The sequence below is a fragment of the Hydractinia symbiolongicarpus genome, chromosome 9, assembly GCF_029227915.1.
Source record: "Hydractinia symbiolongicarpus strain clone_291-10 chromosome 9, HSymV2.1, whole genome shotgun sequence".
In the NCBI taxonomy this organism is placed as follows: Eukaryota; Metazoa; Cnidaria; class Hydrozoa; order Anthoathecata; family Hydractiniidae; genus Hydractinia; species Hydractinia symbiolongicarpus.
This window is the reverse complement of record NC_079883.1, coordinates 12,301,234-12,329,047: the sequence shown is the minus strand read 5'-3', so window position 1 is coordinate 12,329,047 and position 27,814 is coordinate 12,301,234. Positions and strand designations below refer to the sequence as shown.

Genomic DNA, 27,814 nt, shown 5'->3' with positions numbered 1-27,814 from the left:
TCAAAACAAAAAGTCGACCATCTCTTCTCGTGAAATTCAAACCGCAGTACGTCTTCTCTTGCCTGGAGAACTTGCAAAACACGCAGTCAGTGAAGGAACAAAAGCCGTCACAAAATACACAAGCAGCAAGTAAACCAACGTCTACCAAACACAAACGGTCTTTTTTAAGACCACATATCTTTAAAAAAACATTTACTTGGCGTCACTACAAGTTAACCGAAGTTAATAAAACTTCTAAATAATGTGCTTAAGAACACTAGCCTACATTTAAAATACTTCCCCATGTGTGTGTGGATTAGCTTCACTTTTCATACGTATTATTAGCTGTACTTGCAGAAAAGACAAGTACATTGATCCATGTTATTGCTTACATTTAACTTAACCCAGCTTTTCACGGAAACACTCCCAGGCAAATTAACCCTACAAAGTATTTCTAAATTTTTTTTGTGTCATATATGACATAGTATCGTATAGCAATAAATGTAACTGTGACAAGACTTTACACATTGTGTAATTTGGAAGCGTGCACAAAGTAATGTTTTAAAAGATTTGTGGCTATAAAAATAGCCGTTTTTGTTGAGCAATGACAACGCTTAACCTCCGAATCCGTAAAGAGTTCTTCCTTGACGTTTTAAGGCATAAACAACATCCATAGCGGTAACGGTCTTGCGTTTAGCGTGCTCTGTGTAGGTTACAGCATCACGAATAACATTCTCTAAGAAAACCTTCAGTACACCTCTGGTTTCCTCATAGATAAGGCCAGAGATACGTTTGACACCACCTCGTCGAGCAAGACGTCGAATAGCAGGTTTTGTGATTCCCTGAATGTTATCACGAAGAATTTTTCGGTGACGTTTAGCACCTCCTTTTCCCAATCCTTTACCTCCTTTTCCGCGTCCAGACATATTGATATAGTTGCGTACAGAACGAGTACAAAAACAACGTTTGAGTTAACAGAATTCAGACAGCTTTAAAAAGAGGCCATAAAATTACCTACTGCTCGTGGAAACACCCTAATTAACCAATAGAGTTGCGTCATTACAAAATGTTCCGAACATTTTGTACATTTTTTTAAGTAAAACTGTAGTTTTTTTAAAAATTCGTGGTCTTAATGTTTCAGTAAGGCAATAAATTTGGCATCGTTGGAATTCGCCAAACCTTCTGCTACTTACTAAAAAAAAAAAAAGTCAAAAGCTTTTGTGTATCAGAAGATACAGCCGTTTTCCCGTAGCCAAAAAACACAGATTTTATAAAAATGTTAAAGTAATGAGCGTAATGTCATTATGCAGCCAATCAGAAATTACTTTCTTAGCACCAATCAAATGGTTTGTTTTGAACCTTAGCTGTCAATCAATATGAGAAATAAAACTTTGGCGCGATAGTGCATTTTAGACCGTCTTGTGTATCCGTACTACATCGACTTCTTAAAATATGGCTCGTACAAAGCAAACTGCACGTAAATCTACTGGAGGAAAGGCTCCACGAAAACAACTCGCCACTAAAGCTGCGAGGAAAAGCGCACCAGCTACTGGAGGAGTGAAAAAACCACATCGTTACCGACCTGGTACAGTTGCTCTCAGAGAAATCAGAAGATACCAGAAGTCAACCGAGCTCTTGATCCGCAAGTTGCCTTTCCAGCGTCTTGTGCGAGAAATTGCTCAGGACTTCAAAACAGATCTGCGATTCCAGAGCACAGCCGTTATGGCTCTGCAAGAGGCTTCTGAAGCGTACCTTGTTGGCTTGTTCGAGGATACTAACTTGTGTGCCATTCACGCAAAACGAGTTACAATCATGCCTAAAGACATCCAGTTGGCAAGAAGAATTCGTGGGGAACGTGCCTAAGCATCTTACCAAACAAAAAACGGCTATTTTTATAGCCACACATCCATAAAAAATATTACGGCTAGCTTTTTATATCAAACTTTGTCCTGCTTTCTGTTTAAATTTTATGCTACATAAAAATTTTATGCTACATAAAGTTTGACAATGTTAAAAATATGAAGGGCAAGAAAAGTAAAAGCAAGAAAATAAGAAATTTAAAAACGAAAATACTTAAACTTAGGGAATCTAATCTTAAATTTACTCTTTTTTAACTGTTTAAGTGACTTAAACAAGTTTAACTTTGTACCAAGATAATGTTTTTTTGTAAATGTGTGGCTATAAAAATAGCTGTTTGTTAATGTAATAGCCAGATACACACAAATTATTTTTTTGCGGTCTTCTTTGCTGCCTTTTTGGGAGTCTTTTTGACCTTCTTTGCTGCAGGTTTTTTAGCAACAGGCTTCTTTGTGGGTTTCTTAGCTGCTGGTTTCTTAGCCGAGGCTTTCTTTGTGGCAGGCTTCTTTGCTGCTTTCTTTGGCGTGCTCTTCTTTGCTGGCTTCTTTTTTGGTGTACTTTTCTTTGCAGTAGGCTTCTTTGCCGTTGGCTTTTTTGCTGCGGCCTTTTTCTTAGGTTTTTCTTTTTTTACCTGACCTAGCTTGAATGATCCAGAAGCACCAGTGCCTTTAGTTTGAATCAAATCGCCTGATGTTACTCCTCGTTTAAGAGCCATTTTCAGATGATGATCTGAGTTTTCAGCAACTTTGTAATTTGCATGAATATATTTTGTAATAGCTTGGCGAGATGAACCACCGCGTTCCTTTAGGGTAGCGATAGCAGCCTTGATCATGTCCACATATTTAGGATGATCAGCTGTCTTCTTTGCAGCAGGTTTCTTCTTGGGTGCGATTTTCTTTGGAGAAGCTGCTTCACTCATTTTTAATGTTTTCTTACAACAATCCAACGATAAACGATGCTTGTTATCACAGTAGAAGTATACTAAACATTACCGTGTAAATGAGATATAATTTAAGACGGTGCGAATTATGCGGACGTAAAAGTACCACTCCCGGGAATTGATTTGGCGCGAAAACAGAAATGTGTGTTTCTGTACATCGTATAATGTCCGTTTTGGGTGCCGCGACTATGCGAAAGCGTGTTAATTTTTATTTGTAGCACGACGCAATAGTCTGAAAGAGAAGCTGCTGGAGTTTGAGGTCTTCAGCATTACATCTAGTCTGTTAATTTGGGCTTCTTCCGCGCTCGTGTTAGGATTTTCATAAAGCGTTCTTTGGTTTGCGTTGCGTATGTCGGCCTACATCATCGACACGGCCTGTTTCCGGCTATTAGGAGCAATTCATATATTGGGCACTGCGTTTCGACTTTTTTATTAGACCACAGTAAAAAAATTCACTCACAGAAGTCCCTTTCTTTCATGGCTACAAACACGAAGAATTCTTTCGTAAGTAAAACGAATGCGCAAGCCAAAATAACGATGGGGCGAAGTCATAAGCATGGCCCTGTGGCCCAATGGATAAGGCATCTGACTACGAATCAGGGGATTCCAGGTTCGACTCCTGGCAGGGTCGCACTGTCGCATTTCGGCTGCATGGTCTACTGTGTAACGCGCGCGCACGTTCTGGCGTAATGCGTTGATAAACGGAATGTATGCAGACATATTGGAAAGTAATATCACGCACTTAGTATCGTCGCCTTTGTTAGCATTCATGTAAGTTACCATCCACTCGCTACAGTCGCTCTCCATCCTACGGCTAAATCAACAGCCGTGATTTTTACTATGTCGCCGTCCATCCGTACGCGGTGACAGTTGTAAGCTTTACAGTAACGTGACATGCTCCACAAGCAGTTACGGTGTGTGGACGATGCCTATCTCGGCAACGCTTTTTCTTTATCGCTTCTCGGCCTAATGGCTAAGATCAAGTGTAGTATCTGTTCTTATCAGTTTAATATCTGGTAGGCCATTCTCTGAATGGTCAGTATATTAATCTGATTTTTGGCCTTGGGTCATGGAGGTGCATTCATTCACGCCGTGACCACGGGTTGCCTTGGTGTTGCACTATTACCGATGGCGGCCCACATAAGCAATAAAAGAATAATAGCAGTCCTCTTTCCGACGGCACTCTGCATAGTCTACGGCGGGAACAAAACGCGTACACTGGGGGAGAATACAGCCTATGCCCCGCGACACGGCAGTTTATAACACACTCAAGCCACAAGCATTAACAAACTTTGAAGGGTACCCTCATGCTACGGTGCAGTTCCAACTCATACTTACCTGACGGGGAAGTAAAGACTGATCAATGAGGGTTTTCTTCCAGAGTGAGGCTCTTGCATTGCACTACGCTTGGGCTGACCTCTGCGATTACTGCAAACGTCAATAACTCGACCGTACAATTTCCGGTAGTGGGGGCCTGCGTCCGCGCTCGCCCCCTCCTTAAGTCAAAATGAATGAGCTTAGAATAGTTGCGCGGCCAAATGTCGGTGGTGACTTAAACGCTAAGGTAAAACCTCGTTTGGCTGTTACGAAACGTGATTGCGATATAAGTCCTCGGAAGGCGGCGGAATTTTATTTTATTTGCCATTCCGTCAGGGTTATTGGATGATCGGCTATAGATCGAGTTTGTATGCATTTGAAAGCTCTTTTTTCTCGTACTATCACCTGAAAATGTCGTAGAAAAATGTCATAGGAAACACTTTCAACAACCGCCACGTTCCTTAATTGTTATAACAAGAAATATATCACAGCACCATTGAAATGAAAAGGCAACAAATGAAAATGAAAAGCCTACGACACCGGGAGTTCCCAGGCGGTCCCCCATCCAAGTACTATCCCGGCCCGACGATGCTTAACTTCCGTGATCAGACGAGAACGGGTGTGTTCATCGTGGTATGGCCGTAGACATTGGTAGGGGCAAATACGTGCAATCGTTGTGATCAAATTTTTTTATTTAATTTCTTTGAGTTACTTAGGACAAGGCGTATGCATGGATTATCTATTAGACTTTAAGGTTATAGTTTTGTGAAAAAAACAATGTTTTTTTAAAGATGTGTGGCTATAAAAATAGCCGTTGTTTTCCGAGTGTAGCGGTTTACTTCTTCTGTCCTTTGTCGTTCTTCTTTGGGAGTAAGACAGCTTGAATGTTTGGCAAAACACCACCAGCTGCAATGGTTACACCGCTCAAAAGTTTGTTTAATTCTTCATCATTACGAACAGCCAATTGTAAATGTCTTGGAATAATCCTAGCTTTTTTGTTGTCTCTTGCTGCGTTACCAGCCAACTCCAATATCTCAGCAGATAAATATTCCAAGACGGCTGCTAAGTAAACTGGTGCTCCAGATCCAATTCGGTTAGCATAGTGCCCTCTACGAAGGAATCTATGCACTCTACCGACTGGAAATTGAAGTCCAGCTCTTGAGGATCTTGTCTTGGCTTTAGCCTTAGTTTTTCCACCTTTTCCACGTCCAGACATAACTGCGATTTGATTTGTAAGTTAATGCAAAAACGTACGAATATTTAACGTAAGTGTTAACGAAATAAACTTTACTCGTTTTTTCATCATAAAAATAGGATCGAAATCATGTTTTTTTAACCAATCATTATTAAGTATTAAACAAAAGATTTTTTTTTAACCAATTAAATTGCGTATCGGCGTTTTCGGATCGAATTCGATCCGATTTTTTTACTTATAAACAAAAAGTTTTGACTTGCAGTTTAATGCTTATTTACAAGTTAAGTAGCAAAAATTTTTAACCATGTCTGACGCAGCAGCTAAAGGAGGAAAACAGGCACCTAAAGTAGCCAAGAAAGGTGAAAAAAGAGCCGGCAAAAAAGGAGGAAAGATTGGTGGAACTGGTGAAAAGAAACGCAAGAGAAAGAGAAAGGAAAGTTATGCTATTTACATCTACAATGTTTTGAAACAAGTTCACCCAGATGTCGGAGTTTCAAGCAAAGCTATGAGCATCATGAACTCATTTGTCAACGACATCTTTGAGCGCATTGCTTCCGAAGCTTCGCGTTTGGCTCTTCAAAACAAAAAGTCGACCATCTCTTCTCGTGAAATTCAAACCGCAGTACGTCTTCTCTTGCCTGGAGAACTTGCAAAACACGCAGTCAGTGAAGGAACAAAAGCCGTCACAAAATACACAAGCAGCAAGTAAACCAACGTCTACCAAACACAAACGGTCTTTTTTAAGACCACACATCTTTAAAAAAACATTTACTTGGCGTCACTACAAGTTAACCGAAGTTAATAAAACTTCTAAATAATGTGCTTAAGAACACTAGCCTACATTTAAAATACTTCCCCATGTGTGTGTGGATTAGCTTCACTTTTCATACGTATTATTAGCTGTACTTGCAGAAAAGACAAGTACATTGATCCATGTTATTGCTTACATTTAACTTAACCCAGCTTTTCACGGAAACACTCCCAGGCAAATTAACCCTACAAAGTATTTCTAAATTTTTTTTGTGTCATATATGACATAGTATCGTATAGCAATAAATGTAACTGTGACAAGACTTTACACATTGTGTAATTTGGAAGCGTGCACAAAGTAATGTTTTAAAAGATTTGTGGCTATAAAAATAGCCGTTTTTGTTGAGCAATGACAACGCTTAACCTCCGAATACGTAAAGAGTTCTTCCTTGACGTTTTAAGGCATAAACAACATCCATAGCGGTAACGGTCTTGCGTTTAGCGTGCTCTGTGTAGGTTACAGCATCACGAATAACATTCTCTAAGAAAACCTTCAGTACACCTCTGGTTTCCTCATAGATAAGGCCAGAGATACGTTTGACACCACCTCGGCGAGCAAGACGTCGAATAGCAGGTTTTGTGATTCCCTGAATGTTATCACGAAGAATTTTTCGGTGACGTTTAGCACCTCCTTTTCCCAATCCTTTACCTCCTTTTCCGCGTCCAGACATATTGATATAGTTGCGTACAGAACGAGTACAAAAACAACGTTTGAGTTAACAGAATTCAGACAGCTTTAAAAAGAGGCCATAAAATTACCTACTGCTCGTGGAAACACCCTAATTAACCAATAGAGTTGCGTCATTACAAAATGTTCCGAACATTTTGTACATTTTTTTAAGTAAAACTGTAGTTTTTTTAAAAATTCGTGGTCTTAATGTTTCAGTAAGGCAATAAATTTGGCATCGTTGGAATTCGCCAAACCTTCTGCTACTTACTAAAAAAAAAAAAAGTCAAAAGCTTTTGTGTATCAGAAGATACAGCCGTTTTCCCGTAGCCAAAAAACACAGATTTTATAAAAATGTTAAAGTAATGAGCGTAATGTCATTATGCAGCCAATCAGAAATTACTTTCTTAGCACCAATCAAATGGTTTGTTTTGAACCTTAGCTGTCAATCAATATGAGAAATAAAACTTTGGCGCGATAGTGCATTTTAGACCGTCTTGTGTATCCGTACTACATCGACTTCTTAAAATATGGCTCGTACAAAGCAAACTGCACGTAAATCTACTGGAGGAAGGGTCCACGAAAACAACTCGCCACTAAAGCTGCGAGGAAAAGCGCACCAGCTACTGGAGGAGTGAAAAAACCACATCGTTACAGACCTGGTACAGTTGCTCTCAGAGAAATCAGAAGATACCAGAAGTCAACCGAGCTCTTGATCTGCAAGTTGCCTTTCCAGCGTCTTGTGCGAGAAATTGCTCAGGACTTCAAAACAGATCTGCGATTCCAGAGCACAGCCGTTATGGCTCTGCAAGAGGCTTCTGAAGCGTACCTTGTTGGCTTGTTCGAGGATACTAACTTGTGTGCCATTCACGCAAAACGAGTTACAATCATGCCTAAAGACATCCAGTTGGCAAGAAGAATTCGTGGGGAACGTGCCTAAGCATCTTACCAAACAAAAAACGGCTATTTTTCTAGCCACACATCCATAAAAAATATTACGGCTAGCTTTTTATATCAAACTTTGTCCTGCTTTCTGTTTAAATTTTATGCTACATAAAAATTTTATGCTACATAAAGTTTGACAATGTTAAAAATATGAAGGGCAAGAAAAGTAAAACCAAGAAAATAAGAAATTTAAAAACGAAAATACTTAAACTTAGGGAATCTAATCTTAAATTTACTCTTTTTTAACTGTTTAAGTGACTTAAACAAGTTTAACTTTGTACCAAGATAATGTTTTTTTGTAAATGTGTGGCTATAAAAATAGCCGTTCGTTAATGTAATAGCCAGATACACACAAATTATTTTTTTGCGGTCTTCTTTGCTGCCTTTTTGGGAGTCTTTTTGACCTTCTTTGCTGCAGGTTTTTTAGCAACAGGCTTCTTTGTGGGTTTCTTAGCTGCTGGTTTCTTAGCCGAGGCTTTCTTTGTGGCAGGCTTCTTTGCTGCTTTCTTTGGCGTGCTCTTCTTTGCTGGCTTCTTTTTTGGTGTACTTTTCTTTGCAGTAGGCTTCTTTGCCGTTGGCATTTTTGCTGCGGCCTTTTTCTTAGGTTTTTCTTTTTTTACCTGACCTAGCTTGAATGATCCAGAAGCACCAGTGCCTTTAGTTTGAATCAAATCGCCTGATGTTACTCCTCGTTTAAGAGCCATTTTCAGATGATGATCTGAGTTTTCAGCAACTTTGTAATTTGCATGAATATATTTTGTAATAGCTTGGCGAGATGAACCACCGCGTTCCTTTAGGGTAGCGATAGCAGCCTTGATCATGTCCACATATTTAGGGTGATCATCTGTCTTCTTTGCAGCAGGTTTCTTCTTGGGTGCGATTTTCTTTGGAGAAGCTGCTTCACTCATTTTTAATGTTTTCTTACAACAATCCAACGATAAACGATGCTTGTTATCACAGTAGAAGTATACTAAACATTACCGTGTAAATGAGATATAATTTAAGACGGTGCGAATTATGCGGACGTAAAAGTACCACTCCCGGGAATTGATTTGGCGCGAAAACAGAAATGTGTGTTTCTGTACATCGTATAATGTCCGTTTTGGGTGCCGCGACTATGCGAAAGCGTGTTAATTTTTATTTGTAGCACGACGCAATAGTCTGAAAGAGAAGCTGCTGGAGTTTGAGGTCTTCAGCATTACATCTAGTCTGTTAATTTGGGCTTCTTCCGCGCTCGTGTTAGGATTTTCATAAAGCGTTCTTTGGTTTGCGTTGCGTATGTCGGCCTACATCATCGACACGGCCTGTTTCCGGCTATTAGGAGCAATTCATATATTGGGCACTGCGTTTCGACTTTTTTATTAGACCACAGTAAAAAAATTCACTCACAGAAGTCCCTTTCTTTCATGGCTACAAACACGAAGAATTCTTTCGTAAGTAAAACGAATGCGCAAGCCAAAATAACGATGGGGCGAAGTCATAAGCATGGCCCTGTGGCCCAATGGATAAGGCATCTGACTACGAATCAGGGGATTCCAGGTTCGACTCCTGGCAGGGTCGCACTGTCGCATTTCGGCTGCATGGTCTACTGTGTAACGCGCGCGCACGTTCTGGCGTAATGCGTTGATAAACGGAATGTACGCAGACATATTGGAAAGTAATATCACGCACTTAGTATCGTCGCCTTTGTTAGCATTCATGTAAGTTACCATCCACTCGCTACAGTCGCTCTCCATCCTACGGCTAAATCAACAGCCGTGATTTTTACTATGTCGCCGTCCATCCGTACGCGGTGACAGTTGTAAGCTTTACAGTAACGTGACATGCTCCACAAGCAGTTACGGTGTGTGGACGATGCCTATCATGGCAACGCTTTTTCTTTATCGCTTTTCGGCCTAATGGCTAAGATCAAGTGTAGTATCTGTTCTTATCAGTATAATATCTGGTAGGCCATTCTCTGAATGGTCAGTATATTAATCTGATTTTTGGCCTTGGGTCATGGAGGTGGATTCATTCACGCCGTGACCACGGGTTGCCTTGGTGTTGCACTATTACCGATGGCGGCCCACATAAGCAAAAAAAGAATAATAGCAGTCCTCTTTCCGACGGCACTCTGCATAGTCTACGGCGGGAACAAAACGCGTACACTGGGGGAGAATACAGCCTATGCCCCGCAACACGGCAGTTTATAACACACTCAAGCCACAAGCATTAACAAACTTTGAAGGGTACCCTCATGCTACGGTGCAGTTCCAACTCATACTTACCTGACGGGGAAGTAAAGACTGATCAATGAGGGTTTTCTTCCAGAGTGAGGCTCTTGCATTGCACTACGCTTGGGCTGACCTCTGCGATTACTGCAAACGTCAGTAACTCGACCGTACAATTTCTGGTAGTGGGGGCCTGCGTCCGCGCTCGCCCCCTCCTTAAGTCAAAATGAATGAGCTTAGAATAGTTGCGCGGCCAAATGTCGGTGGTGACTTAAACGCTAAGGTAAAACCTCGCTTGGCTGTTACGAAACGTGATTGCGATATAAGTCCTCGGAAGGCGGCGGAATTTTATTTTATTTGCCATTCCGTCAGGGTTATTGGATGATCGGCAATAGATCGAGTTTGTATGCATTTGAAAGCTCTTTTTTCTCGTACTATCACCTGAAAATGTCGTAGGAGAATGTCATAGGAAACACTTTCAACAACCGCCACGTTCCTTAATTGTTATAACAAGAAATATATCACAGCGCCATTGAAATGAAAAGGCAACAAATGAAAATGAAAAGCCTACGACACCGGGAGTTCCCAGGCGGTCCCCCATCCAAGTACTATCCCGGCCCGACGATGCTTAACTTCCGTGATCTGACGAGAACGGGTGTGTTCGTCGTGGTATGGCCGTAGACATTAGTAGGGGCAAATACGTGCAATTTATTTTGACGTTGTGATCAAATTTTTTTATTTAATTTCTTTGAGTTACTGACCTCTGCGATTACTGCAAACGTCAGTAACTCGACCGTACAATTTCTGGTAGTGGGGGCCTGCGTCCGCGCTCGCCCCCTCCTTAAGTCAAAATGAATGAGCTTAGAATAGTTGCGCGGTCAAATGTCGGTGGTGACTTAAACGCTAAGGTAAAACCTCGCTTGGCTGTTACGAAACGTGATTGCGATATAAGTCCTCGGAAGGCGGCGGAATTTTATTTTATTTGCCATTCCGTCAGGGTTATTGGATGATCGGCATTAGATCGAGTTTGTATGCATTTGAAAGCTCTTTTTTCTCGTACTATCACCTGAAAATGTCGTAGGAAAATGTCATAGGAAACACTTTCAACAACCGCCACGTTCCTTAATTGTTATAACAAGAAATATATCACAGCGCCATTGAAATGAAAAGGCAACAAATGAAAATGAAAAGCCTACGACACCGGGAGTTCCCAGGCGGTCCCCCATCCAAGTACTATCCCGGCCCGACGATGCTTAACTTCCCTGATCAGACGAGAACGGGTGTGTTCATCGTGGTATGGCCGTAGACATTAGTAGGGGCAAATACGTGCAATTTATTTTGACGTTGTGATCAAATTTTTTTATTTAATTTCTTTGAGTTACTGACCTCTGCGATTACTGCAAACGTCCGTAACTCGACCGTACAATTTCTGGTAGTGGGGGCCTGCGTCCGCGCTCGCCCCCTCCTTAAGTCAAAATGAATGAGCTTAGAATAGTTGCGCGGCCAAATGTCGGTGGTGACTTAAACGCTAAGGTAAAACCTCACTTGGCTGTTACGAAACGTGATTGCGATATAAGTCCTCGGAAGGCGGCGGAATTTTATTTTATTTGCCATTCCGTCAGGGTTATTGGATGATCGGCAATAGATCGAGTTTGTATGCAGTTGAAAGCTCTTTTTTCTCGTACTATCACCTGAAAATGTCGTAGGAAAATTACATAGGAAACACTTTCAACAACCGCCACGTTCCTTAATTGTTATAACAAGAAATATATCACAGCGCCATTGAAATGAAAAGGCAACAAATGAAAATGAAAAGCCTACGACACCGGGAGTTCCCAGGCGGTCCCCCATCCAAGTACTATCCCGGCCCGACGATGCTTAACTTCCGTGATCAGACGAGAACGGGTGTGTTCATCGTGGTATGGCCATAGACATTAGTAGGGGCAAATACGTGCAATTTATTTTGACGTTGTGATCAAATTTTTTTATTTAATTTCTTTGAGTTACTGACCTCTGCGATTACTGCAAACGTCAGTAACTCGACCGTACAATTTCTGGTAGTGGGGGCCTGCGTCCGCGCTCGCCCCCTCCTTAAGTCAAAATGAATGAGCTTAGAATAGTTGCGCGGCCAAATGTCGGTGGTGACTTAAACGCAAAGGTAAAACCTTGCTTGGCTGTTACGAAACGTGATTGCGATATAAGTCCTCGGAAGGCGGCGGAATTTTATTTTATTTGCCATTCCGTCAGGGTTATTGGATGATCGGCAATAGATCGAGTTTGTATGCATTTGAAAGCTCTTTTTTCTCGTACTATCACCTGAAAATGTCGTAGGAAAATGTCATAGGAAACACTTTCAACAACCGCCACGTTCCTTAATTGTTATAACAAGAAATATATCACAGCGCCATTGAAATGAAAAGGCAACAAATGAAAATGAAAAGCCTACGACACCGGGAGTTCCCAGGCGGTCCCCCATCCAAGTACTATCCCGGCCCGACGATGCTTAACTTCCGTGATCAGACGAGAACGGGTGTGTTCATCGTGGTATGGCCGTAGACATTAGTAGGGGCAAATACGTGCAATTTATTTTGACGTTGTGATCAAATTTTTTTATTTAATTTCTTTGAGTTACTGACCTCTGCGATTACCGCAAACGTCAGTAGCTCGACCGTACAATTTCTGGTAGTGGGGGCCTGCGTCCACGCTCGCCCCCTCCTTAAGTCAAAATGAATGAGCTTAGAATTGTTGCGCGGCCAAATGTCGGTGGTGACTTAAACGCTAAGGTAAAACCTCGCTTGGCTGTTACGAAACGTGATTGCGATATAAGTCCTCGGAAGGCGGCGGAATTTTATTTTATTTGCCATTCCGTCAGGGTTATTGGATGATCGGCAATAGATCGAGTTTGTATGCATTTGAAAGCTCTTTTTTCTCGTACTATCACCTGAAAATGTCGTAGGAAAATGTCATAGAAAACACTTTCAACAACCGCCACGTTCCTTAATTGTTATAACAAGAAATATAACACAGCGCCATTGAAATGAAAAGGCAACAAATGAAAATGAAAAGCCTGCGACACCGGGAGTTCCCAGGCGGTCCCCCATCCAAGTACTATGCCGGCCCGACGATGCTTAACTTCCGTGATCAGACGAGAACGGGTGCGTTCATCGTGGTATGGCCGTAGACATTAGTAGGGGCAAATACGTGCAATTTATTTTGACGTTGTGATCAAATTTTTTTATTTAATTTCTTTGAGTTACTGACCTCTGCGATTACTGCAAACGTCAGTAACTCGACCGTACAATTTCTGGTAGTGGGGGCCTGCGTCCGCGCTCGCCTCCTCCTTAAGTCAAAATGAATGAGCTTAGAATAGTTGCGCGGCCAAATGTCGGTGGTGACTTAAACGCTAAGGTAAAACCTCGCTTGGCTGTTACGAAACGTGATTCCGATATAAGTCTTCGGAAGGCGGCGGAATTTTATTTTATTTGCCATTCCGTCAGGGTTATTGGATGATCGGCAATAGATCGAGTTTGTATGCATTTGAAAACTCTTCTTTCTCGTACTATCACCTGAAAATGTCGTAGGAAAATGTCATAGGAAACACTTTCAACAACCGCCACGTTCCTTAATTGTTATAACAAGAAATATATCACAGCGCCATTGAAATGAAAAGGCAACAAATGAAAATGAAAAGCCTACGACACCGGGAGTTCCCAGGCGGGCCCATCCAAGTACTATCCCGGCCCGACGATGCTTAACTTCCGTGATCAGACGAGAACGTTTGTGTTCATCGTGGTATGGCCGTAGACATTAGTAGGGGCAAATACGTGCAATTTATTTTGACGTTGTGATCAAATTTTTTTATTTAATTTCTTTGAGTTACTGAGCTCTGCGATTACTGCAAACGTCAGTAACTCGACCGTACAATTTCTGGTAGTGGGGCCCTGCGTCCGCGCTCGCCCCCTCCTTAAGTCAAAATGAATGAGCTTAGAATAGTTGCGCGGCCAAATGTCGGTGGTGACTTAAACGCTAAGGTAAAACCTCGCTTGGCTGTTACGAAACGTGATTGCGATATAAGTCCTCGGAAGGCGGCGGAATTTTATTTTATTTGCCATTCCGTCAGGGTTATTGGATGATCGGCAATAGATCGAGTTTGTATGCATTTGAAAGCTCTTTTTTCTCGTACTATCACCTGAAAATGTCGTAGGAAAATGTCATAGAAAACACTTTCAACAACCGCCACGTTCCTTAATTGTTATAACAAGAAATATAACACAGCGCCATTGAAATGAAAAGGCAACAAATGAAAATGAAAAGCCTACGACACCGGGAGTTCCCAGGCGGTCCCCCATCCAAGTACTATGCCGGCCCGACGATGCTTAACTTTCGTGATCAGACGAGAACGGGTGTGTTCATCGTGGTATGGCCGTAGACATTAGTAGGAGCAAATACGTGCAATTTATTTTGACGTTGTGATCAAATTTTTTTATTTAATTTCTTTGAGTTACTGACCTCTGCGATTACTGCAAACGTCAGTAACTCGACCGTACATCTTCTGGTAGTGGGGGCCTGCGTCCGCGCTCGTCTCCTCCTTAAGTCAAAATGAATGAGCTTAGAATAGTTGCGCGGCCAAATGTCGGTGGTGACTTAAACGCTAAGGTAAAACCTCGCTTGGCTGTTACGAAACGTGATTGCGATATAAGTCCTCGGAAGGCGGCGGAATTTTATTTTATTTGCCATTCCGTCAGGGTTATTGGATGATCGGCAATAGATCGAGTTTGTATGCATTTGAAAGCTCTTTTTTCTCGTACTATCACCTGAAAATGTCGTAGGAAAATTACATAGGAAACATTTTCAACAACCGCCACGTTCCTTAATTGTTATAACAAGAAATATATCACAGCGCCATTGAAATGAAAAGGCAACAAATGAAAATGAAAAGCCTACGACACCGGGAGTTCCCAGGCGGTCCCCCATCCAAGTACTATCCCGGCCCGACGATGCTTAACTTCCGTGATCAGACGAGAACGGGTGTGTTCATCGTGGTATGGCCATAGACATTAGTAGGGGCAAATACGTGCAATTTATTTTGACGTTGTGATCAAATTTTTTTATTTAATTTCTTTGAGTTACTGACCTCTGCGATTACTGCAAACGTCAGTAACTCGACCGTACAATTTCTGGTAGTGGGGGCCTGCGTCCGCGCTCGCCCCCTCCTTAAGTCAAAATGAATGAGCTTAGAATAGTTGCGCGGCCAAATGTCGGTGGTGACTTAAACGCAAAGGTAAAACCTTGCTTGGCTGTTACGAAACGTGATTGCGATATAAGTCCTCGGAAGGCGGCGGAATTTTATTTTATTTGCCATTCCGTCAGGGTTATTGGATGATCGGCAATAGATCGAGTTTGTATGCATTTGAAAGCTCTTTTTTCTCGTACTATCACCTGAAAATGTCGTAGGAAAATGTCATAGGAAACACTTTCAACAACCGCCACGTTCCTTAATTGTTATAACAAGAAATATATCACAGCGCCATTGAAATGAAAAGGCAACAAATGAAAATGAAAAGCCTACGACACCGGGAGTTCCCAGGCGGTCCCCCATCCAAGTACTATCCCGGCCCGACGATGCTTAACTTCCGTGATCAGACGAGAACGGGTGTGTTCATCGTGGTATGGCCGTAGACATTAGTAGGGGCAAATACGTGCAATTTATTTTGACGTTGTGATCAAATTTTTTTATTTAATTTCTTTGAGTTACTGACCTCTGCGATTACCGCAAACGTCAGTAGCTCGACCGTACAATTTCTGGTAGTGGGGGCCTGCGTCCACGCTCGCCCCCTCCTTAAGTCAAAATGAATGAGCTTAGAATTGTTGCGCGGCCAAATGTCGGTGGTGACTTAAACGCTAAGGTAAAACCTCGCTTGGCTGTTACGAAACGTGATTGCGATATAAGTCCTCGGAAGGCGGCGGAATTTTATTTTATTTGCCATTCCGTCAGGGTTATTGGATGATCGGCAATAGATCGAGTTTGTATGCATTTGAAAGCTCTTTTTTCTCGTACTATCACCTGAAAATGTCGTAGGAAAATGTCATAGAAAACACTTTCAACAACCGCCACGTTCCTTAATTGTTATAACAAGAAATATAACACAGCGCCATTGAAATGAAAAGGCAACAAATGAAAATGAAAAGCCTACGACACCGGGAGTTCCCAGGCGGTCCCCCATCCAAGTACTATGCCGGCCCGACGATGCTTAACTTCCGTGATCAGACGAGAACGGGTGTGTTCATCGTGGTATGGCCGTAGACATTAGTAGGGGCAAATACGTGCAATTTATTTTGACGTTGTGATCAAATTTTTTTATTTAATTTCTTTGAGTTACTGACCTCTGCGATTACTGCAAACGTCAGTAACTCGACCGTACAATTTCTGGTAGTGGGGGCCTGCGTCCGCGCTCGCCTCCTCCTTAAGTCAAAATGAATGAGCTTAGAATAGTTGCGCGGCCAAATGTCGGTGGTGACTTAAACGCTAAGGTAAAACCTCGCTTGGCTGTTACGAAACGTGATTCCGATATAAGTCTTCGGAAGGCGGCGGAATTTTATTTTATTTGCCATTCCGTCAGGGTTATTGGATGATCGGCAATAGATCGAGTTTGTATGCATTTGAAAACTCTTCTTTCTCGTACTATCACCTGAAAATGTCGTAGGAAAATGTCATAGGAAACACTTTCAACAACCGCCACGTTCCTTAATTGTTATAACAAGAAATATATCACAGCGCCATTGAAATGAAAAGGCAACAAATGAAAATGAAAAGCCTACGACACCGGGAGTTCCCAGGCGGGCCCATCCAAGTACTATCCCGGCCCGACGATGCTTAACTTCCGTGATCAGACGAGAACGTTTGTGTTCATCGTGGTATGGCCGTAGACATTAGTAGGGGCAAATACGTGCAATTTATTTTGACGTTGTGATCAAATTTTTTTATTTAATTTCTTTGAGTTACTGACCTCTGCGATTACTGCAAACGTCAGTATCTCGACCGTACAATTTCTGGTAGTGGGGCCCTGCGTCTGCGCTCGCCCCCTCCTTAAGTCAAAATGAATTAGCTTAGAATAGTTGCGCGGCCAAATGTCGGTGGTGACTTAAACGCTAAGGTAAAACCTCGCTTGGCTGTTACGAAACGTGATTGCGATATAAGTCCTCGGAAGGCGGCGGAATTTTATTTTATTTGCCATTCCGTCAGGGTTATTGGATGATCGGCAATAGATCGAGTTTGTATGCATTTGAAAGCTCTTTTTTCTCGTACTATCACCTGAAAATGTCGTAGGAAAATGTCATAGAAAACACTTTCAACAACCGCCACGTTCCTTAATTGTTATAACAAGAAATATAACACAGCGCCATTGAAATGAAAAGGCAACAAATGAAAATGAAAAGCCTACGACACCGGGAGTTCCCAGGCGGTCCCCCATCCAAGTACTATGCCGGCCCGACGATGCTTAACTTTCGTGATCAGACGAGAACGGGTGTGTTCATCGTGGTATGGCCGTAGACATTAGTAGGAGCAAATACGTGCAATTTATTTTGACGTTGTGATCAAATTTTTTTATTTAATTTCTTTGAGTTACTGACCTCTGCGATTACTGCAAACGTCAGTAACTCGACCGTACATCTTCTGGTAGTGGGGGCCTGCGTCCGCGCTCGTCTCCTCCTTAAGTCAAAATGAATGAGCTTAGAATAGTTGCGCGGCCAAATGTCGGTGGTGACTTAAACGCTAAGGTAAAACCTCGCTTGGCTGTTACGAAACGTGATTGCGATATAAGTCCTCGGAAGGCGGCGGAATTTTATTTTATTTGCCATTCCGTCAGGGTTATTGGATGATCGGCAATAGATCGAGTTTGTATGCATTTGAAAGCTCTTTTTTCTCGTACTATCACCTGAAAATGTCGTAGGAAAATGTCATAGAAAACACTTTCAACAACCGCCACGTTCCTTAATTGTTATAACAAGAAATATAACACAGCGCCATTGAAATGAAAAGGCAACAAATGAAAATGAAAAGCCTACGACACCGGGAGTTCCCAGGCGGTCCCCCATCCAAGTACTATCCCGGCCCGACGATGCTTAACTTCCGTGATCAGACGAGAACGGGTGTGTTCATCGTGGTATGGCCGTAGACATTAGTAGGGGCAAATACGTGCAATTTATTTTGACGTTGTGATCAAATTTTTTTATTTAATTTCTTTGAGTTACTGACCTCTGCGATTACTGCAAACGTCAGTAACTCGACCGTACATCTTCTGGTAGTGGAGGCCTGCGTCCGCGCTCGCCCCCTCCTTAAGTCAAAATGAATGAGCTTAGAATAGTTGCGCGGCCAAATGTCGGTGGTGACTTAAACGCTAAGGTAAAACCTCGCTTGGCTGTTACGAAACGTGATTGCGATATAAGTCTTCGGAAGGCGGCGGAATTTTATTTTATTTGCCATTCCGTCAGGGTTATTGGATGATCGGCAATAGATCGAGTTTGTATGCATTTGAAAGCTCTTTTTTCTCGTACTATCACCTGAAAATGTCGTAGGAAAATGTCATAGGAAACACTTTCAACAACCGCCACGTTCCTTAATTGTTATAACAAGAAATATATCACAGCGCCATTGAAATGAAAAGGCAACAAATGAAAATGAAAATCCTACGACACCGGGAGTTCCCAGGCGGGCCCATCCAAGTACTATCCCGGCCCGACGATGCTTAACTTCCGTGATCAGACGAGAACGGGTGTGTTCATCGTGGTATGGCCGTAGACATTAGTAGGGGCAAATACGTGCAATTTATTTTGACGTTGTGATCAAATTTTTTTATTTAATTTCTTTGAGTTACTGACCTCTGCGATTACTGCAAACGTCAGTAACTCGACCGTACAATTTCTGGTAGTGGGGGCCTGCGTCCGCGCTCGCCCCCTCCTTAAGTCAAAATGAATGAGCTTAGAATAGTTGCGCGGCCAAATGTCGGTGGTGACTTAAACGCTAAGGTAAAACCTCGCTTGGCTGTTACGAAACGTGATTGCGCTATAAGTCCTCGGAAGGCGGCGGAATTTTATTTTATTTGCCATTCCGTCAGGGTTATTGGATGATCGGCAATAGATCGAGTTTGTATGCATTTGAAAGCTCTTTTTTCTCGTACTATCACCTGAAAATGTCGTAGGAAAATGTCATAGAAAACACTTTCAAAAACCGCCACGTTCCTTAATTGTTATAACAAGAAATATAACACAGCGCCATTGAAATGAAAAGGCAACAAATGAAAATGAAAAGCCTACCACACCGGGAGCTCCCAGGCGGTCCCCCAACCAAGTACTATGCCGGCCCGACGATGCTTAACTTCCGTGATCAGACGAGAACGGGTGTGTTCATCGTGGTATGGCCGTAGACATTAGTAGGAGCAAATACGTGCAATTTATTTTGACGTTGTGATCAAATTTGTTTATTTAATTTCTTTGAGTTACTGACCTCTGCGATTACTGCAAACGTCAGTAACTCGACCGTACATCTTCTGGTAGTGGGGGCCTGCGTCCGCGCTCGCCTCCTCCTTAAGTCAAAATGAATGAGCTTAGAATAGTTGCGCGGCCAAATGTCGGTGGTGACTTAAACGCTAAGGTAAAACCTCGCTTGGCTGTTACGAAACGTGATTGCGATATAAGTCTTCGGAAGGCGGCGGAATTTTATTTTATTTGCCATTCCGTCAGGGTTATTGGATGATCGGCAATAGATCGAGTTTGTATGCATTTGAAAGCTCTTCTTTCTCGTACTATCACCTGAAAATGTCGTAGGAAAATGTCATAGGAAACACTTTCAACAACCGCCACGTTCCTTAATTGTTATAACAAGAAATATATCACAGCGCCATTGAAATGAAAAGGCAACAAATGAAAATGAAAAGCCTACGACACCGGGAGTTCCCAGGCGGGCCCATCCAAGTACTATCCCGGCCCGACGATGCTTAACTTCCGTGATCAGACGAGAACGGGTGTGTTCATCGTGGTATGGCCGTAGACATTAGTAGGGGCAAATACGTGCAATTTATTTTGACGTTGTGATCATATTTTTTTATTTAATTTCTTTGAGTTACTGACCTCTGCGATTACTGCAAACGTCACTAACTCGACCGTACAATTTCTGGTAGTGGGGGCCTGCGTCCGCGCTCGCCCCCTCCTTAAGTCAAAATGAATGAGCTTAGAATAGTTGCGCGGCCAAATGTCGGTGGTGACTTAAACGCTAAGGTAAAACCTCGCTTGGCTGTTACGAAACGTGATTGCGATATAAATCTTCGGAAGGCGGCGGAATTTTATTTTATTTGCCATTCCGTCAGGGTTATTGGATGATCGGCAATAGATCGAGTTTGTATGCATTTGAAAGCTCTTTTTTCTCGTACTATCACCTGAAAATGTCGTAGGAAAATGTCATAGAAAACACTTTTAACAACCGCCACGTTCCTTAATTGTTATAACAAGAAATATAACACAGTGCCATTGAAATGAAAAGGCAACAAATGAAAATGAAAAGCCTACGACACCGGGAGTTCCCAGGCGGTCCCCCATCCAAGTACTATGCCGGCCCGACGATGCTTAACTTCCGTGATCAGACGAGAACGGGTGTGTTCATCGTGGTATGGCCGTAGACATTAGTAGGGGCAAATACGTGCAATTTATTTTGACGTTGTGATCAAATTTTTTATTTAATTTCTTTGAGTTACTGACCTCTGCGATTACTGCAAACGTCAGTAACTCGACCGTACATCTTCTGGTAGTGGGGGCCTGCGTCCGCGCTCGCCCCCTCCTTAAGTCAAAATGAATGAGCTTAGAATAGTTGCGCGGCCAAATGTCGGTGGTGACTTAAACGCTAAGGTAAAACCTCGCTTGGCTGTTACGAAACGTGATTGCGATATAAATCTTCGGAAGGCGGCGGAATTTTATTTTATTTGCCATTCCGTCAGGGTTATTGGATGATCGGCAATAGATCGAGTTTGTATGCATTTGAAAGCTCTTTTTTCTCGTACTATCACCTGAAAATGTCGTAGGAAAATGTCATAGGAAACACTTTCAACAACCGCCACGTTCCTTAATTGTTATAACAAGAAATATATCACAGCGCCATTGAAATGAAAAGGCAACAAATGAAAATGAAAATCCTACGACACCGGGAGTTCCCAGGCGGGCCCATCCAAGTACTATCCCGGCCCGACGATGCTTAACTTCCGTGATCAGACGAGAACGGGTGTGTTCATCGTGGTATGGCCGTAGACATTAGTAGGGGCAAATACGTGCAATTTATTTTGACGTTGTGATCAAATTTTTTTATTTAATTTCTTTGAGTTACTGACCTCTGCGATTACTGCAAACGTCAGTAACTCGACCGTACAATTTCTGGTAGTGGGGGCCTGCGTCCGCGCTCGCCCCCTCCTTAAGTCAAAATGAATGAGCTTAGAATAGTTGCGCGGCCAAATGTCGGTGGTGACTTAAACGCTAAGGTAAAACCTCGCTTGGCTGTTACGAAACGTGATTGCGATATAAGTCCTCGGAAGGCGGCGGAATTTTATTTTATTTGCCATTCCGTCAGGGTTATTGGATGATCGGCAATAGATCGAGTTTGTATGCATTTGAAAGCTCTTTTTTCTCGTACTATCACCTGAAAATGTCGTAGGAAAATGTCATAGGAAACACTTTCAACAACCGCCACGTTCCTTAATTGTTATAACAAGAAATATATCACAGCGCCATTGAAATGAAAAGGCAACAAATGAAAATGAAAATCCTACGACACCGGGAGTTCCCAGGCGGGCCCATCCAAGTACTATCCCGGCCCGACGATGCTTAACTTCCGTGATCAGACGAGAACGGGTGTGTTCATCGTGGTATGGCCGTAGACATTAGTAGGGGCAAATACGTGCAATTTATTTTGACGTTGTGATCAAATTTTTTTATTTAATTTCTTTGAGTTACTGACCTCTGCGATTACTGCAAACGTCAGTAACTCGACCGTACAATTTCTGGTAGTGGGGGCCTGCGTCCGCGCTCGCCCCCTCCTTAAGTCAAAATGAATGAGCTTAGAATAGTTGCGCGGCCAAATGTCGGTGGTGACTTAAACGCTAAGGTAAAACCTCGCTTGGCTGTTACGAAACGTGATTGCGATATAAGTCCTCGGAAGGCGGCGGAATTTTATTTTATTTGCCATTCCGTCAGGGTTATTGGATGATCGGCAATAGATCGAGTTTGTATGCATTTGAAAGCTCTTTTTTCTCGTACTATCACCTGAAAATGTCGTAGGAAAATGTCATAGGAAACACTTTCAACAACCGCCACGTTCCTTAATTGTTATAACAAGAAATATATCACAGCGCCATTGAAATGAAAAGGCAACAAATGAAAATGAAAAGCCTACGACACCGGGAGTTCCCAGGCGGTCCCCCATCCAAGTACTATCCCGGCCCGACGATGCTTAACTTCCGTGATCAGACGAGAACGGGTGTGTTCATCGTGGTATGGCCGTAGACATTAGTAGGGGCAAACACGTGCAATTTATTTTGACGTTGTGATCAAATTTTTTTATTTAATTTTTTTGAGTTACTGACCTCTGCGATTACTGCAAACGTCAGTAACTCGACCGTACAATTTCTGGTAGTGGGGGCCTGCGTCCGCGCTCGCCCCCTCCTTAAGTCAAAATGAATGAACTTAGAATAGTTGCGCGGCCAAATGTCGGTGGTGACTTAAACGCTAAGGTAAAACCTCGCTTGGCTGTTACGAAACGTGATTGCGATATAAGTCCTCGGAAGGCGGCGGAATTTTATTTTATTTGCCATTCCGTCAGGGTTATTGGATGATCGGCAATAGATCGAGTTTGTATGCATTTGAAAGCTCTTTTTTCTCGTACTATCACCTGAAAATGTCGTAGGAAAATGTCATAGGAAACACTTTCAACAACCGCCACGTTCCTTAATTGTTATTACAAGAAATATATCACAGCGCCATTGAAATGAAAAGGCAACAAATGAAAATGAAAAGCCTACGACACCGGGAGTTCCCAGGCGGTCCCCCATCCAAGTACTATCCCGGCCCGACGATGCTTAACTTCCGTGATCAGACGAGAACGGGTGTGTTCATCGTGGTATGGCCGTAGACATTAGTAGGGGCAAATACGTGCAATTTATTTTGACGTTGTGATCAAATTTTTTTATTTAATTTCTTTGAGTTACTGACCTCTGCGATTACTGCAAACGTCAGTAACTCGACCGTACAATTTCTGGTAGTGGGGGCCTGCGTCCGCGCTCGCCCCCTCCTTAAGTCAAAATGAATGAGCTTAGAATAGTTGCGCGGCCAAATGTCGGTGGTGACTTAAACGCTAAGGTAAAACCTCGCTTGGCTGTTACGAAACGTGATTGCGATATAAGTCCTCGGAAGGCGGCGGAATTTTATTTTATTTGCCCTTCCGTCAGGGTTATTGGATGATCGGCAATAGATCGAGTTTGTATGCATTTGAAAGCTCTTTTTTCTCGTACTATCACCTGAAAATGTCGTAGGAAAATGTCATAGGAAACACTTTCAACAACCGCCACGTTCCTTAATTGTTATAACAAGAAATATATCACAGCGCCATTGAAATGAAAAGGCAACAAATGAAAATGAAAAGCCTACGACACCGGGAATTCCCAGGCGGTCCACCATCCAAGTACTATCCCGGCCCGACGATTGTTAACTTCCGTGATCAGACGAGAACGGGTGTGTTCATCGTGGTATGGCCGTAGACATTAGTAGGGGCAAATACGTGCAATTTATTTTGACGTTGTGATCAAATTTTTTTATTTAATTTCTTTGAGTTACTGACTTCTGCAATTACTGCAAACGTCAGTAACTCGACCGTACAATTTCTGGTAGTGGGGGCCTGCGTCCGCGCTCGCCCCCTCCTTAAGTCAAAATGAATGAGCTTAGAATAGTTGCGCGGCCAAATGTCGGTGGTGACTTAAACGCTTAGGTAAAACCTCGCTTGGCTGTTACGAAACGTGATTGCGATATAAGTCCTCGGAAGGCGGCGGAATTTTATATTATTTGCCATTCCGTCAGGGTTATTGGATGATCGGCAATAGATCGAGTTTGTATGCATTTGAAAGCTCTTTTTTCTCGTACTATCACCTAAAAATGTCGTAGGAAAATGTCATAGGAAACACTTTCAACAACCGCCACGTTCCTTAATTGTTATAACAAGAAATATATCACAACGCCATTGAAATGAAAAGGCAACAAATGAAAATGAAAAGCCTACGACACCGGGAGTTCCCAGGCGGTCCCCCATCCAAGTACTATCCCGGCCCGGCCATGCTTGACTTCCGTAATCAGACGGGAACGGGTGTGTTCATCGTGGTATGGCCGTAGACATTAGTAGGGGCAAATACGTGCAATTTATTTTGACGTTGTGATCAAATTTTTTTATTTAATTTCTTTGAGTTACTGACCTCTGCGATTACTGCAAACGTCAGTAACTCGACCGTACAATTTCTGGTAGTGGGGGCCTGCGTCCGCGCTCGCCCCCTCCTTAAGTCAAAATGAATGAGCTTAGAATAGTTGCGCAGCCAAATGTCGGTGGTGACTTAAACGCTAAGGTAAAACCTCGCTTGGCTGTTACGAAACGTGATTGCGATATAAGTCCTCGGAAGGCGGCGGAATTTTATTTTATTTGCCATTCCGTCAGGGTTATTGGATGATCGGCAATATATCGAGTTTGTATGCATTTGAAAGCTCTTTTTTCTCGTACTATCACCTGAAAATGTCGTAGGAAAATGTCATAGGAAACACTTTCAACAACCGCCACGTTCCTTAATTGTTATAACAAGAAATATATCACAGCGCCATTGAAATGAAAAGGCAACAAATGAAAATGAAAAGCCTACGACACCGGGAATTCCCAGGCGGTCCCCCATCCAAGTACTATCCCGGCCCGACGATGGTTAACTTCCGTGATCAGACGAGAACGGGTGTGTTCATCGTGGTATGGCCGTAGACATTAGTAGGGGCAAATACGTGGAATTTATTTTGACGATGTGATCAAATTTTTTTATTTAATTTCTTTGAGTTACTGACCTCTGCAATTACTGCAAACGTCAGTAACTCGACCGTACAATTTCTGGTAGTGGGGGCCTGCGTCCGCGCTCGCCCCCTCCTTAAGTCAAAATGAATGAGCTTAGAATAGTTGCGCGGCCAAATGTCGGTGGTGACTTAAACGCTAAGGTAAAACCTCGCTTGGCTGTTACGAAACGTGATTGCAATATAAGTCCTCGGAAGGCGGCGGAATTTTATATTATTTGCCATTCCGTCAGGGTTATTGGATGATCGGCAATAGATCGAGTTTGTATGCATTTGAAAGCTCTTTTTTCTCGTACTATCACCTGAAAATGTCGTAGAAAAATGTCATAGGAAACACTTTCAACAACCGCCACGTTCCTTAATTGTTATAACAAGAAATATATCACAGCGCCATTGAAATGAAAAGGCAACAAATGAAAATGAAAAGCCTACGACACCGGGAGTTCCCAGGCGGTCCCCCATCCAAGTACTATCCCGGCCCGGCGATGCTTGACTTCCGTAATCAGACGGGAACGGGTGTGTTCATCGTGGTATGGCCGTAGACATTAGTAGGGGCAAATACGTGCAATTTATTTTGACGTTGTGATCAAATTTTTTTATTTAATTTCTTAGAGTTACTGACCTCTGCGATTACTGCAAAAGTCAGTAACTCGATTGTACAATTTCTGGTAGTGGGGGCCTGCGTCCGCGCTCGCCCCCTCCTTAAGTCAAAATGAATGAGCTTAGAATAGTTGCGCGGCCAAATGTCGGTGGTGACTTAAACGCTAAGGTAAAACCTCGCTTGGCTGTTACGAAACGTGATTGCGATATAAGTCCTCGGAAGGCGGCGGAATTTTATTTTATTTGCCATTCCGTCAGGGTTATTGGATGATCGGCAATAGATCGAGTTTGTATGCATTTGAAAGCTCTTTTTTCTCGTACTATCACCTAAAAATGTCGTAGGAAAATGTCATAGGAAACACTTTCAACAACCGCCACGTTCCTTAATTGTTATAACAAGAAATATATCACAGCGCCATTCAAATGAAAAGGCAACAAATGAAAATGAAAAGCCTACGACACCGGGAGTTCCCAGGCGGTCCCCCATCCAAGTACTATCCCGGCCCGACGATGCTTAACTTCCGTGATCAGACGAGAACGGGTGTGTTCATCGTGGTATGGCCGTAGACATTAGTAGGGGCAAATACGTGCAATTTATTTTGACGTTGTGATCAAATTTTTTTATTTAATTTCTTTGAGTTACTGACCTCTGCGATTACTGCAAACGTCAGTAACTCGACCGTACAATTTCTGGTAGTGGGGGCCTGCGACCGCGCTCGCCCCCTCCTTAAGTCAAAATGAATGAGCTTAGAATAGTTGCGCGGCCAAATGTCGGTGGTGACTTAAACGCTAAGGTAAAACCTCGCTTGGCTGTTACGAAACGTGATTGCGATATAAGTCCTCGGAAGGCGGCGGAATTTTATTTTATTTGCCATTCCGTCAGGGTTATTGGATGATCGGCAATAGATCGAGTTTGTATGCATTTGAAAGCTCTTTTTTCTCGTACTATCACCTGAAAATGTCGTAGGAAAATGTCATAAGAAACACTTTCAACAACCGCCACGTTCCTTAATTGTTATAACAAGAAATATAACACAGCGCCATTGAAATGAAAAGGCAACAAATGAAAATGAAAAGCCTACGACACCGGGAGTTCCCAGGCGGTCCCCCATCCAAGTACTATCCCGACCCGACGATGCTTAACTTCCGTGATCAGACGAGAACGGGTGTGTTCATCGTGGTATGGCCGTAGAAATTAGTAGGGGCAAATACGTGCAATTTATTTTGACGTTGTGATCAAATTTTTTTATTTAATTTCTTTGAGTTACTGACCTCTGCGATTACTGCAAACGTCAGTAACTCGACCGTACAATTTCTGGTAGTGGGGGCCTGCGTCCGCGCTCGCCCCCTCCTTAAGTCAAAATGAATGAGCTTAGAATAGTTGCGCGGCCAAATGTCGGTGGTGACTTAAACGCTAAGGTAAAACCTCGCTTGGCTGTTACAAAACGTGATTGCGATATAAGTCCTCGGAAGGCGGCGGAATTTTATTTTATTTGCCATTCCGTCAGGGTTATTGGATGATCGGCAATAGATCGAGTTTGTATGCATTTGAAAGCTCTTTTTTCTCGTACTATCACCTGAAAATGTCGTAGGAAAATGTCATAGGAAACACTTTCAACAACCGCCGCGTTCCTTAATTGTTAAAACAAGAAATATATCACAGCGCCATTGAAATGAAAAGGCAACAAATGAAAATGAAAAGCCTACGACACCGGGAGTTCCCAGGCGGTCCCCCATCCAAGTACTATCCCGGCCCGACGATGCTTAACTTCCGTGATCAGACGAGAACGGGTGTGTTCATCGTGGTATGGCCGTAGACATTAGTAGGGGCAAATACGTGCAATTTATTTTGACGTTGTGATCAAATTTTTTTATTTAATTTCTTTGAGTTACTGACCTCTGCAATTACTGCAAACGTCAGTAACTCCACCGTACAATTTCTGGTAGTGGGGACCTGCGTCCGCGCTCGCCCCCTCCTTAAGTCAAAATGAATGAGCTTAGGATAGTTGCGCGGCCAAATGTCGGTGGTGACTTAAACGCTAAGGTAAAACCTCGCTTGGCTGTTACGAAATGTGATTGCGATATAAGTCCTCGGAAGGCGGCGGAATTTTATTTTATTTGCCATTCCGTCAGGGTTATTGGATGATCGGCAATAGATCGAGTTTGTA

The 27,814-nt window shown here is 42.7% G+C and overlaps 33 non-coding genes and 2 pseudogenes across 33 annotated transcripts; 6 read left to right on the top strand and 29 right to left on the bottom strand.

The window, feature by feature from the left end:
• The first annotated feature begins 3,334 nt into the window (after positions 1 to 3,334).
• Positions 3,335 to 3,407, top strand: Trnar-acg (transfer RNA arginine (anticodon ACG)). The gene has a single exon. It is a non-coding gene; the product is annotated as a tRNA-Arg (tRNA).
• Positions 3,408 to 3,729: 322 nt separating this feature from the next.
• On the top strand, positions 3,730 to 3,921 carry LOC130661483 (U2 spliceosomal RNA). Its single transcript, XR_008988675.1, has one exon. It is a non-coding gene; the product is annotated as a U2 spliceosomal RNA (small nuclear RNA).
• A 185-nt stretch (positions 3,922 to 4,106) lies between these two features.
• LOC130660456 (U1 spliceosomal RNA) lies at positions 4,107 to 4,271 on the top strand. The gene has a single exon (XR_008987655.1). It is a non-coding gene; the product is annotated as a U1 spliceosomal RNA (small nuclear RNA).
• A 350-nt stretch (positions 4,272 to 4,621) lies between these two features.
• Positions 4,622 to 4,740, bottom strand: LOC130658568 (5S ribosomal RNA). Its single transcript, XR_008985781.1, has one exon. It is a non-coding gene; the product is annotated as a 5S ribosomal RNA (ribosomal RNA).
• A 4,457-nt stretch (positions 4,741 to 9,197) lies between these two features.
• Positions 9,198 to 9,270, top strand: Trnar-acg (transfer RNA arginine (anticodon ACG)). The gene has a single exon. It is a non-coding gene; the product is annotated as a tRNA-Arg (tRNA).
• A 322-nt stretch (positions 9,271 to 9,592) lies between these two features.
• On the top strand, positions 9,593 to 9,784 carry LOC130661505 (U2 spliceosomal RNA). Its single transcript, XR_008988697.1, has one exon. It is a non-coding gene; the product is annotated as a U2 spliceosomal RNA (small nuclear RNA).
• A 185-nt stretch (positions 9,785 to 9,969) lies between these two features.
• Positions 9,970 to 10,134, top strand: LOC130660413 (U1 spliceosomal RNA). Its single transcript, XR_008987612.1, has one exon. It is a non-coding gene; the product is annotated as a U1 spliceosomal RNA (small nuclear RNA).
• A 350-nt stretch (positions 10,135 to 10,484) lies between these two features.
• LOC130658924 (5S ribosomal RNA) lies at positions 10,485 to 10,603 on the bottom strand. The gene has a single exon (XR_008986137.1). It is a non-coding gene; the product is annotated as a 5S ribosomal RNA (ribosomal RNA).
• Positions 10,604 to 11,109: 506 nt separating this feature from the next.
• Positions 11,110 to 11,228, bottom strand: LOC130659257 (5S ribosomal RNA). Its single transcript, XR_008986469.1, has one exon. It is a non-coding gene; the product is annotated as a 5S ribosomal RNA (ribosomal RNA).
• A 506-nt stretch (positions 11,229 to 11,734) lies between these two features.
• Positions 11,735 to 11,853, bottom strand: LOC130658815 (5S ribosomal RNA). The gene has a single exon (XR_008986028.1). It is a non-coding gene; the product is annotated as a 5S ribosomal RNA (ribosomal RNA).
• A 506-nt stretch (positions 11,854 to 12,359) lies between these two features.
• Positions 12,360 to 12,478, bottom strand: LOC130658567 (5S ribosomal RNA). Its single transcript, XR_008985780.1, has one exon. It is a non-coding gene; the product is annotated as a 5S ribosomal RNA (ribosomal RNA).
• Positions 12,479 to 12,984: 506 nt separating this feature from the next.
• Positions 12,985 to 13,103, bottom strand: LOC130659267 (5S ribosomal RNA). The gene has a single exon (XR_008986479.1). It is a non-coding gene; the product is annotated as a 5S ribosomal RNA (ribosomal RNA).
• A 506-nt stretch (positions 13,104 to 13,609) lies between these two features.
• On the bottom strand, positions 13,610 to 13,726 carry LOC130659429 (5S ribosomal RNA; annotated as a pseudogene).
• A 506-nt stretch (positions 13,727 to 14,232) lies between these two features.
• Positions 14,233 to 14,351, bottom strand: LOC130659240 (5S ribosomal RNA). Its single transcript, XR_008986451.1, has one exon. It is a non-coding gene; the product is annotated as a 5S ribosomal RNA (ribosomal RNA).
• Positions 14,352 to 14,857: 506 nt separating this feature from the next.
• Positions 14,858 to 14,976, bottom strand: LOC130658814 (5S ribosomal RNA). The gene has a single exon (XR_008986027.1). It is a non-coding gene; the product is annotated as a 5S ribosomal RNA (ribosomal RNA).
• Positions 14,977 to 15,482: 506 nt separating this feature from the next.
• LOC130658566 (5S ribosomal RNA) lies at positions 15,483 to 15,601 on the bottom strand. The gene has a single exon (XR_008985779.1). It is a non-coding gene; the product is annotated as a 5S ribosomal RNA (ribosomal RNA).
• Positions 15,602 to 16,107: 506 nt separating this feature from the next.
• On the bottom strand, positions 16,108 to 16,226 carry LOC130658988 (5S ribosomal RNA). Its single transcript, XR_008986199.1, has one exon. It is a non-coding gene; the product is annotated as a 5S ribosomal RNA (ribosomal RNA).
• Positions 16,227 to 16,732: 506 nt separating this feature from the next.
• Positions 16,733 to 16,849, bottom strand: LOC130659428 (5S ribosomal RNA; annotated as a pseudogene).
• A 506-nt stretch (positions 16,850 to 17,355) lies between these two features.
• On the bottom strand, positions 17,356 to 17,474 carry LOC130659239 (5S ribosomal RNA). Its single transcript, XR_008986450.1, has one exon. It is a non-coding gene; the product is annotated as a 5S ribosomal RNA (ribosomal RNA).
• A 506-nt stretch (positions 17,475 to 17,980) lies between these two features.
• Positions 17,981 to 18,099, bottom strand: LOC130658565 (5S ribosomal RNA). Its single transcript, XR_008985778.1, has one exon. It is a non-coding gene; the product is annotated as a 5S ribosomal RNA (ribosomal RNA).
• Positions 18,100 to 18,605: 506 nt separating this feature from the next.
• Positions 18,606 to 18,722, bottom strand: LOC130659401 (5S ribosomal RNA). Its single transcript, XR_008986613.1, has one exon. It is a non-coding gene; the product is annotated as a 5S ribosomal RNA (ribosomal RNA).
• Positions 18,723 to 19,228: 506 nt separating this feature from the next.
• On the bottom strand, positions 19,229 to 19,347 carry LOC130659398 (5S ribosomal RNA). The gene has a single exon (XR_008986610.1). It is a non-coding gene; the product is annotated as a 5S ribosomal RNA (ribosomal RNA).
• A 506-nt stretch (positions 19,348 to 19,853) lies between these two features.
• On the bottom strand, positions 19,854 to 19,970 carry LOC130659304 (5S ribosomal RNA). Its single transcript, XR_008986515.1, has one exon. It is a non-coding gene; the product is annotated as a 5S ribosomal RNA (ribosomal RNA).
• Positions 19,971 to 20,476: 506 nt separating this feature from the next.
• Positions 20,477 to 20,595, bottom strand: LOC130658987 (5S ribosomal RNA). The gene has a single exon (XR_008986198.1). It is a non-coding gene; the product is annotated as a 5S ribosomal RNA (ribosomal RNA).
• Positions 20,596 to 21,100: 505 nt separating this feature from the next.
• LOC130659400 (5S ribosomal RNA) lies at positions 21,101 to 21,217 on the bottom strand. The gene has a single exon (XR_008986612.1). It is a non-coding gene; the product is annotated as a 5S ribosomal RNA (ribosomal RNA).
• Positions 21,218 to 21,723: 506 nt separating this feature from the next.
• On the bottom strand, positions 21,724 to 21,840 carry LOC130659399 (5S ribosomal RNA). The gene has a single exon (XR_008986611.1). It is a non-coding gene; the product is annotated as a 5S ribosomal RNA (ribosomal RNA).
• Positions 21,841 to 22,346: 506 nt separating this feature from the next.
• Positions 22,347 to 22,465, bottom strand: LOC130658563 (5S ribosomal RNA). The gene has a single exon (XR_008985777.1). It is a non-coding gene; the product is annotated as a 5S ribosomal RNA (ribosomal RNA).
• A 506-nt stretch (positions 22,466 to 22,971) lies between these two features.
• Positions 22,972 to 23,090, bottom strand: LOC130658562 (5S ribosomal RNA). Its single transcript, XR_008985776.1, has one exon. It is a non-coding gene; the product is annotated as a 5S ribosomal RNA (ribosomal RNA).
• A 506-nt stretch (positions 23,091 to 23,596) lies between these two features.
• On the bottom strand, positions 23,597 to 23,715 carry LOC130659365 (5S ribosomal RNA). The gene has a single exon (XR_008986577.1). It is a non-coding gene; the product is annotated as a 5S ribosomal RNA (ribosomal RNA).
• Positions 23,716 to 24,221: 506 nt separating this feature from the next.
• Positions 24,222 to 24,340, bottom strand: LOC130659289 (5S ribosomal RNA). Its single transcript, XR_008986501.1, has one exon. It is a non-coding gene; the product is annotated as a 5S ribosomal RNA (ribosomal RNA).
• Positions 24,341 to 24,846: 506 nt separating this feature from the next.
• Positions 24,847 to 24,965, bottom strand: LOC130658914 (5S ribosomal RNA). The gene has a single exon (XR_008986127.1). It is a non-coding gene; the product is annotated as a 5S ribosomal RNA (ribosomal RNA).
• Positions 24,966 to 25,471: 506 nt separating this feature from the next.
• Positions 25,472 to 25,590, bottom strand: LOC130659113 (5S ribosomal RNA). The gene has a single exon (XR_008986325.1). It is a non-coding gene; the product is annotated as a 5S ribosomal RNA (ribosomal RNA).
• Positions 25,591 to 26,096: 506 nt separating this feature from the next.
• LOC130658561 (5S ribosomal RNA) lies at positions 26,097 to 26,215 on the bottom strand. The gene has a single exon (XR_008985775.1). It is a non-coding gene; the product is annotated as a 5S ribosomal RNA (ribosomal RNA).
• Positions 26,216 to 26,721: 506 nt separating this feature from the next.
• Positions 26,722 to 26,840, bottom strand: LOC130659168 (5S ribosomal RNA). The gene has a single exon (XR_008986380.1). It is a non-coding gene; the product is annotated as a 5S ribosomal RNA (ribosomal RNA).
• A 506-nt stretch (positions 26,841 to 27,346) lies between these two features.
• LOC130658559 (5S ribosomal RNA) lies at positions 27,347 to 27,465 on the bottom strand. Its single transcript, XR_008985773.1, has one exon. It is a non-coding gene; the product is annotated as a 5S ribosomal RNA (ribosomal RNA).
• Positions 27,466 to 27,814: the final 349 nt, after the last annotated feature.